General features: G+C 45.7%; 1 pseudogene; it reads left to right on the top strand.

Moving 5' to 3' along the window:
* Window positions 1–2,466: 2,466 nt before the first annotated feature.
* LOC100945452 overlaps window positions 2,467–9,630 on the top strand; it is a 66,762-nt pseudogene continuing 59,598 nt past the window's right edge.

Genomic DNA, 9,630 nt, shown 5'->3' with positions numbered 1-9,630 from the left:
GCAATCATGTCAAAGTATTTGTGTGGACATGTCTTTTCAGTTCTCCTGGGAATATACCCAGCAGTGGAACTGCTGGGTCATGTGGTAACTCTACGTTCTACGTTTCAAGGAACTGACAAACTGTTCTCCACAGTAGCTGCACCATTTTACATTTCCACTAGCAATGTGTGAGGATTCCAATTTCTCTACATCATTCACGGACACCAGTGTTCGACCTCCTAAATACAGCCATCCTAGTGGGTGTGAAGTGGTATCTTACCACGGTTTCCACTTGCTTTTCTCTTATGATGAATGAGGTTGATCATATTTTCATGTGCCATTGGGCCATTATTATATCTTCTTTGGAGAAATGTCTATTGAGAGACTTTACTGATTTTTAAATTGAGTTGTCTTTTTACTGGGCTGAGAGTGTTCTTTGCATACCTTGGCATTCTTATCAGATATGTGGCTTGCAAATACTTTTTTTCTCCCATTTCATGAGTTGACTTTTCAATTTCTGGCTTAGTGTCTTTGGAAGCATAAAAGTTTTTCATTTTGAAGTCCAATTTACCTAATCATTTCTTCTGTTTTTTGTGTTTTGGATGTTATATCTGAAAAACCATCCCCTAATCCAAGATTATAAAGATTTATACCTTTTTTGATGGAGGTTAAGAGGTTTATAGTTTTAGCTCTTGTGTTTAGGTCTTTGGTTTGTTTTGAGTTAGTTTTTGTATACGGTGTGAGGTAAGGGTCCAAATTAATTCTTTTGCTTGTGAATATCCAATTTTTCCAGCATATCGGTGAAAGTCTTCCTTTCCCCTTGAACTGTCTGTCTAAAATCGATTGGCCATGGGTGTCTGGGTTTATTTCTGGACTATCAGTCCTATTCTGTTGATCTATGTGCCTTTCCATATGCCAGTAGCATGTGTTCAAAATAAAGCAAAAGTTGACAGACTTTTCAGGAGAAGCTGACAAATTCCTAATCACAGTCAGAGATCTTAATGCTCGGCTCCTGCAATTAATCATTCAGTCAGAAAAACAATATTGGCAACGTTGATCAACACACTAATAGGCTTGATTTAAGGAGCTGCTTAGAACAGTTAGAAAATTGGCATTTTAATTTCCAAACATAATATGAAACATTTATTAAAACTGGCTATGTACCAGGACACAAAACCAATATAAATCAATGTAAAATGAATCAGTGTGAGATAGGCCTTTCTGTGGTCATAGAAGTAAAAGCCAAAATGACTGGCAAAGATTATCTTATAAAAGTTTTAAGGGGAAATTGGCAGGGTTTATACCAGCTGAGCAAGGAGCAGACCGAATAACATTAAACTTGTTGGAATTTGCAGTATTGCTTATTTTGTTTGATTTTGGCCAACTATAGACAACGGATGTCAAGATGGAGGTGGGAAGGCATGGTGAAATCTTGTTTTTGACTAATTTCTGCTCTGAAATAAAAATGTGTCTGCAGGGCTTATTCATTGTTAAGGTGTAATTTGGCAATCTTTTTCTAAGTGAGAGGTTCACACTGTAGTTACATGAGGGGGAAATATGCTTTAAACCTCGTTATTACTAAGCCTTTGCAATTCTATCTTGTTTCCCCCAAAGCCAACATTTTATTCACCCCAGCATGCCCAAGGCTTCTGTCCTAGAGATTCCACACCATTTGAAACAGAGCAGCCCTCCCTGTGTAGAGCTCCGGAGAGTGTGATGCACACTGGATTAATTGTTTTTGGTAATTATGGAAGTGATGCCCTGGAAATGTTGAATTCATCATAGTTCTGCCTTATACTTCTACAGATATGAAAAACCATGTCTGAAAAAACACAAGTTTATAATCTCCTTAATTACCATGAGAAGTTTTTTTGTATCTGGACAGTTTGAAAAAAAAAAACAAAAACAACTGCTAGGGTAACAGCACAAGATTCACCACCTGAGCTTACTAAGCTGGAATGGCCTGGAAAAGGCCGGAGAACCAATAGAGGGAAAATAAAACGAGAGTGGCAGAGACATCAGTCAAATTGCTGGCATCCACCCAGCCCATTTCAGGGCTCACTGTGTAGTAAGACACATTTCTAAGATTGTGGAATTCATAAATTCTTATTTATCAATAGAAACAAAACCCCAGAGAGGTTCACCCAGACAAAATGCTCCCATTCACTGAGGACTTCAAGGGAATTGCACAGGAAGAGGGATCCATGTTGACACTGGTGTCTGTTCTTCCATTACCATCGAGCACTCTTGCACAAAGGTCTGGGTTTAAGCAGGCTGACTGCAAGTGATGCTAGTGTTTTGCAACCCCATTCGTAAGTTTTGAAGAAAGTCTTGAGGAAATGAAATGGAATCAAAGTTGAGATTTATACACTCAGACAATGTTCTTTTCTTGGGAGTGACATGACAGCTCTCAGATACCTTGAGGGGAGTTCTTAGGGAGTAAGAAAGAAGATCCAACTTAGACCCAAGAGGAAGCAGTTAGCAAAAATGGTTCCAAAGTACACTGGCATTACTCAGTGCAAAGGAGCTGCCATGGTGCAGAAAGGAACCCGTGGCAAACACAGACAGCAAGTCCAAGGTAAGGATGGCTTGTGACACAACGTGCAGGTGGAAAAAAAAATGGCCACTTTTCTCAGCTGTTGCTAATTCATTGTGAGTCAGGTGGGAGGGAACCTGACCCCAAACCACTTGTACTTTCCCCTATCTGCCCAGTGGCACGTCTTGGGAACCCCGGGTACTACAGGTGAGTTATGAGTAGCTAATGTCACTTTATGGTAGGTGCTACTGTATAGTTTTATAAAACGTAATACATCTTTTGAAAGACAGGCAGGGTTAGAGAAAGTCCAGGGAGGACAACAGGAAGTTCTGAGGGGCCTCCCAGTTCCCCACACGGTGTTCCAAGGCAGCTCCTCACCACTAGACAGCCTTGGGCGGCTGCTTGGTCAATTTTCTGAGCCCCTGTTACCTGATCAGTTAAGATAAAACGAATCTAAATGTGTGCTTTGTATTGTCGAGGTAAGGATGAAATGAGAGGAGGCATGTAAATTAATCAGCACCAGGCCTGGAATTTAGTTAATTCCCCCATCTTGCTCAGCAAAAGCTGAGTAATCGTGGAGTTTTGATAGCTGCAAAAATCAGCTGCAACTGACGCAGAAAGCCTGTTTGTCTGATGTTTGTTCATGGATATAAAACGATGATGATGATGATGATAACCTCTTGAAGTTGTCAAACTTAGTTTGAACAACTTGTTGAGAAAAAAAACCCAACTGAGGGATGTTTAAGACAAGCCGACTCTGAGGTGGTGGAACGCAGACATGTCAGTCACCTGCTAGCACAGACACCGAGAAATGGGCCGTCCCCAAGCCTTCCTTCCCCTCCCTGCTGACCCCGGGAGAATTACGGCCTGTCCTGCTCTGTCTTGGCCTTTGGTTCTTCCCAGTCACCACACGCTGAGTTCACTTTGCTGGAAGCCACCTGCCGGGCTCATGTTGTGGGGCTGGTCTTCACAAGGCTGACATCCAAGTGTTCTAACAGCCTCTGTCACTCTTCCTCGGGGGTCTTCCAGAGTTGCCTGACACCCGTGGTCCGGAGGCCTCTCCCCGCCAGCCCAGGTCTGTATCATGAGAGTGTGGTGCTCCTCTCTCCTCCCCCCGGCACCGCCCCAGCACAGCTGTCGGCAGCAGCACTATTTTGGTGACATGTGCTTTTGGCTCAGCATCCCAGCACTGTTTCAATCAAGGTTCTGGGACTGCTGTCTTGCTAGAAGCTGCAAGTTAGCATGGCTGTAAATGGAGAGTGGGGATGGGGCCCAGCTGGGTGCAGGGCAGGGTTGGGAGAGGTCATTGCCATCGCCATGAGTAGGAGCTGGCTCCTGGCTCCTCACTCACAGAGTCGCCGGCCCTCGTTTGGTCCTCACCCCCTGGCAGAGGCCCTACAAAAAAGGATGGTGGGTGGGCTGAGCCTCTGGCTGTTGGTGCAGTGTGGTTGAGAGAGGAAGCGGTGAGTAACAGAGATGTGGGTTTTGGAATCCAGGAGGTTTTGGAATCCCAGCCAAGCTGAGAGACTGTGTATTGGTGGGGGGATGATGGAGCCCTTGGCTGAGAAACTGGTACCTGTATGTGCCCCAGCCACTCCTAGTCACCCACCCTCTGTATTCTCACCCCTTCCTTAATACCTGAAGGCTTATTTTTATTCATTTATTTATTGCAGTTTTTGGCCAGGGCTGGGTTTGAACCTGCCACCTCCGGCAAATGGGGCCAGCGCCCTACTCTTTGAGCCACAGGCACCACCTATACCTGAAGGGCTTATTTTAGGGGATGGCATGGGTGGAGCACACTGTACCCAGCTGCAAAGGTGTACTTTCCATTTATAGGAGGGGGGACTGTGTCACTAGGTCATGGCAGTGTGAATGTGGCATGGAGCCATGTTTGGTAGGAGCATGGAGGTGGAATTTTTTGGTGGGACTTCAGATAAAGCTCCAGGATGCCGAAGTCACAGGAGCCCTCCTGCCTGGGATGCCGGGTGACAAGGCCAGAGAAGAGGGAGACAAGGCAGCCATGCCGTGTGGTGCCCACTGCTGGATTGTTTGTGAGAGGAAAAGGGAACAGTGTTTTTGCTTGAGCCATTGCTGTCTGATTGTTTTCCCTCAGCAAGTAGACGGATTTGCATGGGTAGTATTGTCTGCAATTTACAGAATTGTAAAATAGCTTAAATAAAATGAAAGGTCTACACCCCACAGAATGAGAAACTCCAGGATGAGACATGCCTGGTTTTCCATGGAAGACACCTGGAATCACTTTGGTCTATTTCAGAATTCTTCACGGATCGGCCGTATCTGTCAAATCTGAAAGGTGTGTTGCCCTTGCTGCTGTCGTCCTTTTCTTAGTCTGATGACTTTGGCCACTTCCAAAGCTGTTTTACCTTCTTAAGATCACTGTGAGTTCCTTTTTTAAGGCCTGCTTCACCCAAGTGTATGAGTTTTGCCAGCCCAGGCTGCACCTCAGTCACGATGAGTGCTCCTTCCCTGTTCCTGGAAGGGGAGGGTATTTTTGAATCAAGATGGATTTCTGCTTATCTTCTGTGTTCTGGCTTGGATGCCTTTTTCATTATAATAGATCAATCATTTATTTCCACGTGCAATATTTTCAAATTATAACCTAGGCCAGTGATTAGTGACTTCAAATTCTTGATATGATTCTGCATCTCATATGTATATAGTATATGCAAGAATTTCCAACCTTATGTTCTCACTCTGTCTAATAAAAGTTTTAAATTACAGGTGTCTTAAATGTGGCTTAAAACCAATGTTGCAAACACGTCCTTTCAGACAATCCTAAAGGTGCTTAGAGGCCCCTTCACAGAGACCCCAGGCGCCATGGTCAGCAGCAGAGGATGAAGCAATCTCACTAAAGCTCCCAGATTGTGCTGGTTCCTCTTGGCCTTTGATTCAGTGGTCCAGATCTTACTGTTTCTCTTCCAGAAAATGGCCATTCTTCCCAGTCTGCTTTTCAGTTCCACAAAGATTTAGGGAGCACCTACTCTGTGACAGGCCAAGTCCTCAGTGTTCATTCATTGTGGTTACTAAGGGAAGCATGGTTTCTGCCCTCGTGACACATTTTATTATAAAAACATGGACCTGTCGCAACCAAGTATGAGTCAGTGTTTGAAGAACAGGCAGAAGTTTTCTTTGGAGCACAGGGAAGGTATGTTGGGGGGTTGGGAGGAGCTTGGGGGTGGGTAGAGAAGGGGCTCTGGCAGATCTTCAGAGAAGAGGGCTGGTGAGCAGGGGGAGGAGGCCAGGAGGGGCCCTGCCTGGGGTGGGGAAGTGCAGGTGTGAAGAGATGGAGGCATCAGTGGGTATGAAGGGAGTAGAATTGGTAGGATATTTTATAGCTTTCATCGAAGAAATTTTATCATTCACCTTATTAAAGATGAATAAGTTAGTCTGGGTCCTCCAGAGAACTGGTTCTAAAGATACAATAGGCTACACACACACACACACACCAAAAATGTGTGCCAAAAAATGTATACACATTTTAAGAAAGGAAAGAAACTATATTAAATTTGTAATGCTTAAATCATGTTTGACTTCTACAATTACAAGAGCTACAAGATACAATATACAAGATAACAATCATCAGGACATATCGAGTATTACAATTTGAACACTGTTTTTCCTTGCTTAAATGTGTATGCATCTTCTGGTACCCTCCCCTCTGAGAAGTTCCCAGATCTGCAGTCAGCAGACTGGAGACTCAGGAGGGCTCACGGTGTGAGTGCCAGTGCAAATCACACTGAAGGGAGGAGACCAGTACGTCAGCTGGAAGTCAGGGGCAGAGAACAGAATTCTTTCTTACTCCGTCTTTTGTCCTAGTCAGGCCTTCAATGCATTGGATGGGGCCTGCCCCTGGGGGGGAGGCCACCTGCTTTACGCAGTCTGTCTATTTCAATGCTACTTTCATCTAGAAACACCCTCACAGACAGAACCAGAATGATGTTCAACTAAATATGACAAGTTGACACATAAATCACAGTGGCATACGAAGGGGAGATAGGCCAAAACAACAAAACACACAAAAAGAACCAAAACCCAAACCAATAAAACAACAGTGTGGTCTGTCCTTCCTCAGCATGTGTAAATATGTAAAAAAGGAAGTTAAGAAAACAATGGGTTTCAAAAATCATTTGGCCCACTCATCTCGTGATTAGTTTATGTCATCGCTTAGGCAAATGGCTGATGGCCTGCTTGAGACTAGAGGTGGCTCACTGGACATCCAGGGTGAGTATCTGATTCTCTACTAGCAGGAGTCAAGAATTCTATGTCCGTCTTCCTGCACCTGAACACTTATGCCTGAGATTTCTTTGACAAGTTTTATAGGCATTAGACTGGAGGTGTGGCCTGCGAATTACTCACTGGATAAGGAGCACAGGGACTTAAATTCACACTAATGCGTGAATGACTACCACCAGATCTATGCACTGACTCTGGGCAGAGGAATGGAAGAGCACAGAGTTGAGCTTTGTTGGCTCAACTAGGGAGCAGTTGTGATATAAAGAAGAAAAGGACAAGTCTGGTTCACTGTGTCACTTAGTGGCTGAGTAACTTGGGCAGGTGATTTACTTCTCTGAGAATGAAGATGCCTGCATCGTGTGGCTGTGTCAGAGATCAAGGCAATGGCAAGTGTAGGCCAAGTGCAGGAAGGATGCTTGAGAAGGAAGAGAGTGAAGTGGGTTCTGCACACCTCCCTCCATGTCCATCCAGCTGGGGAGGTGTGCAGCAGGCTGGATCTTCTGCACCATCATGTCCAGGCCTAGCTCCGTGTACAGCTGTAAGACCTCCAGGAGTCCAGCCCGGCTCCTCTCAGCAACCCGACCGTCTGGCGGTATCTGCTCTGGTCAGCTAGCCTCCTGGCTGTCCCGGGCTCAGGTCGCAGTTTTCCCGTGCTACCTCTGTTGCTCCCTGGTCTGGAGTGGCCTCCCTCTCCCACTGCTGCCTCTCTCTACTCCCATCCTTTCCAGCCCAGCCCTGTGGCTGTCCCTGCATCGTCGCACTGCCCCCATGTGCAGTTCTGTCCTGCCTTCCATGGGTCACAGGAGATACTCTGAGTGCTACAAAGTCCTGTCTGTGCAGGGCAAGGATGCCCCTGCCTGCAAACAGGATGCAGGGAAACAATTCTGGTTTCTACCTGGGTTGTCTGCCAGCGACCCAAGAGAGGTGACTCCATGTCATTATAATAAAGGACAATTTTGTGCCAAAAGCACCAAGCATTGTGTCCCTGTATGTTGGAGATGGTGGTAGTGACCGGGGTAACAGAACTCCGTGGTTGTGTCTGGTGGGGAGACGAAGTGAGGCCGAGGGCACGCAGGTGGCCCCGGCTGTCACTCCTGTCGTGTCAGCTGCTGCTGGGCTGGAGGCTGCTTGCCCACGTTGGTTTGTTCACTGTCTTCAATATTTACTGTCTAATGAGATGACAAATTGCATTGGGTGCAGCTGTCTTGTCAATGAGGAAGCAAAGTAATTAAGTGTTACCGTGCTATTGCTTCAGTGCCCCACGCCGTGCTTGCTTCCTGTCAATGAATGACTGGGAAAGATCCCGGGGCTGGCTCTGTAAATAGCCTGTCACATCCTGCAGGATCGGAACTCCACTGCCACCATGGCTTTCTGGACTTTAAATGTCAAAAATGACAAATGGACCACGCTTTCCTCCTTAATGATGCTCATTTGTCACCCACTGGTGGCAGGGGACAGGCTGAGGCTGCTCCTTTTCCTAATCTGCCAAAGATGACACCATCAATGTGAGCTGTGAGCTCCTGAGCAGTGCTGGGGCCTGGAGGCCAAGTTTGGTCAATAGCAGAATCTCAGGGGACAACTTCTCAGGTGTTCTCAAAGCCCAGGCAACCCCCCTCCTCACACAACTCCCCCCCACCCATTTCTGATGCAAAGATCCAGTGTAGATTCCTGTCCTGTTAGTCTGTGGGTGCGACAACCCCAAATAAGTGACTGGGCAAAGAGCTCAATCAATAGGAGTTTATGAAGCCCAAGTTCAAGAATATGCCCGCTGTGCCTGTTTTTCTAAAGCAGGATTTGGGAACTCAGTTTTTAAAGGGGAGCTGGCATGCAGAAAGAAAAAAGAGAAAGAGGGGCTCAGCCCCCGTAGCACAGTGGTTACAGGGCCAGCCACATACATCGAGCCTGGCAGGTTCAAACCCAGCTCAGGTCAGCTAAACAACAATGACAACTACAACCAAAAAATAGCTGGGTGTTATGGCGGGTGTCTGTAGTCCCAGCTCTGAGGCAAGAGTGGGAGGTTGCTGTGAATTGTGATGTTATGATACTCTATCCAGAGCGACATACTGAGACTCTGTCTCTAAAAAAGAGAGAGAGAGAGAGAGAGAGAAAGGGGATGGGCAGTGAGACAAATAGTTACATTCTTGTGAGGCTCAGGAAATGTATATTTTACATAAGACAAGGTGACTGTCAGAAGAGAAAAAAAGGGAGTGAGAGAAGCATCATTATATTTAAGACCTGGGCAGGTGGAAGAAAGTTCCATCTTGTGTCTGTTCTGCACCTAGGAAGATAGACTTGTCATCAACATTATTAGTGTGGAATCAAACAGACCTTTGTTTTATGACAGATATAACCCACAGACTCAAAGTTACAATTTGCATGTCCTTGTTTATGTGAAACCAGCAGAGAATTTCCCTGTGAGTGATGTGTGGGGGGCAGCCCTTGTAGGTATCCGGGGCCTCCACCTTCCATGGGCATCTGGCTGACGGGCAACTTTAGTAGCAGCGGCTCATGTGGAAGAGGGTGTGGCCTGAGCAGCCTCCAGGCTTGACCTTCCCATATGAGTTGGAGATTTTAATTTTTCTTTCTAGATTGTTGTTTTATCTTGGGAGAGTCAAATTAAGCATAATAATGTTCATCATTTTAACTATTCATCAGTGTACAATTCAGTGGCATCAAATACATTTACAATGTTGTATAACCGTCACCAGTATCTATACCCTGAACATTTTACACTGTCCAGCAGAAACTATACCCATCCAACAGTAACTCACCCCCCAGCCCCTGGTAATCTCTATTCTACTGCCTGTCTCTATAAGTTTGCCTGCTCTGGGTACCTGATGTGTGGAATCACACAATATTTG

Source organism: Otolemur garnettii, unplaced genomic scaffold (assembly GCF_000181295.1).
Source record: "Otolemur garnettii isolate 467f Iridium unplaced genomic scaffold, OtoGar3 scaffold00022, whole genome shotgun sequence".
Lineage (NCBI taxonomy): Eukaryota > Metazoa > Chordata > Mammalia > Primates > Galagidae > Otolemur > Otolemur garnettii.
The sequence above is the reverse complement of the archived record's forward strand: the minus strand, read 5'-3'. Positions and strand labels throughout refer to the sequence as shown.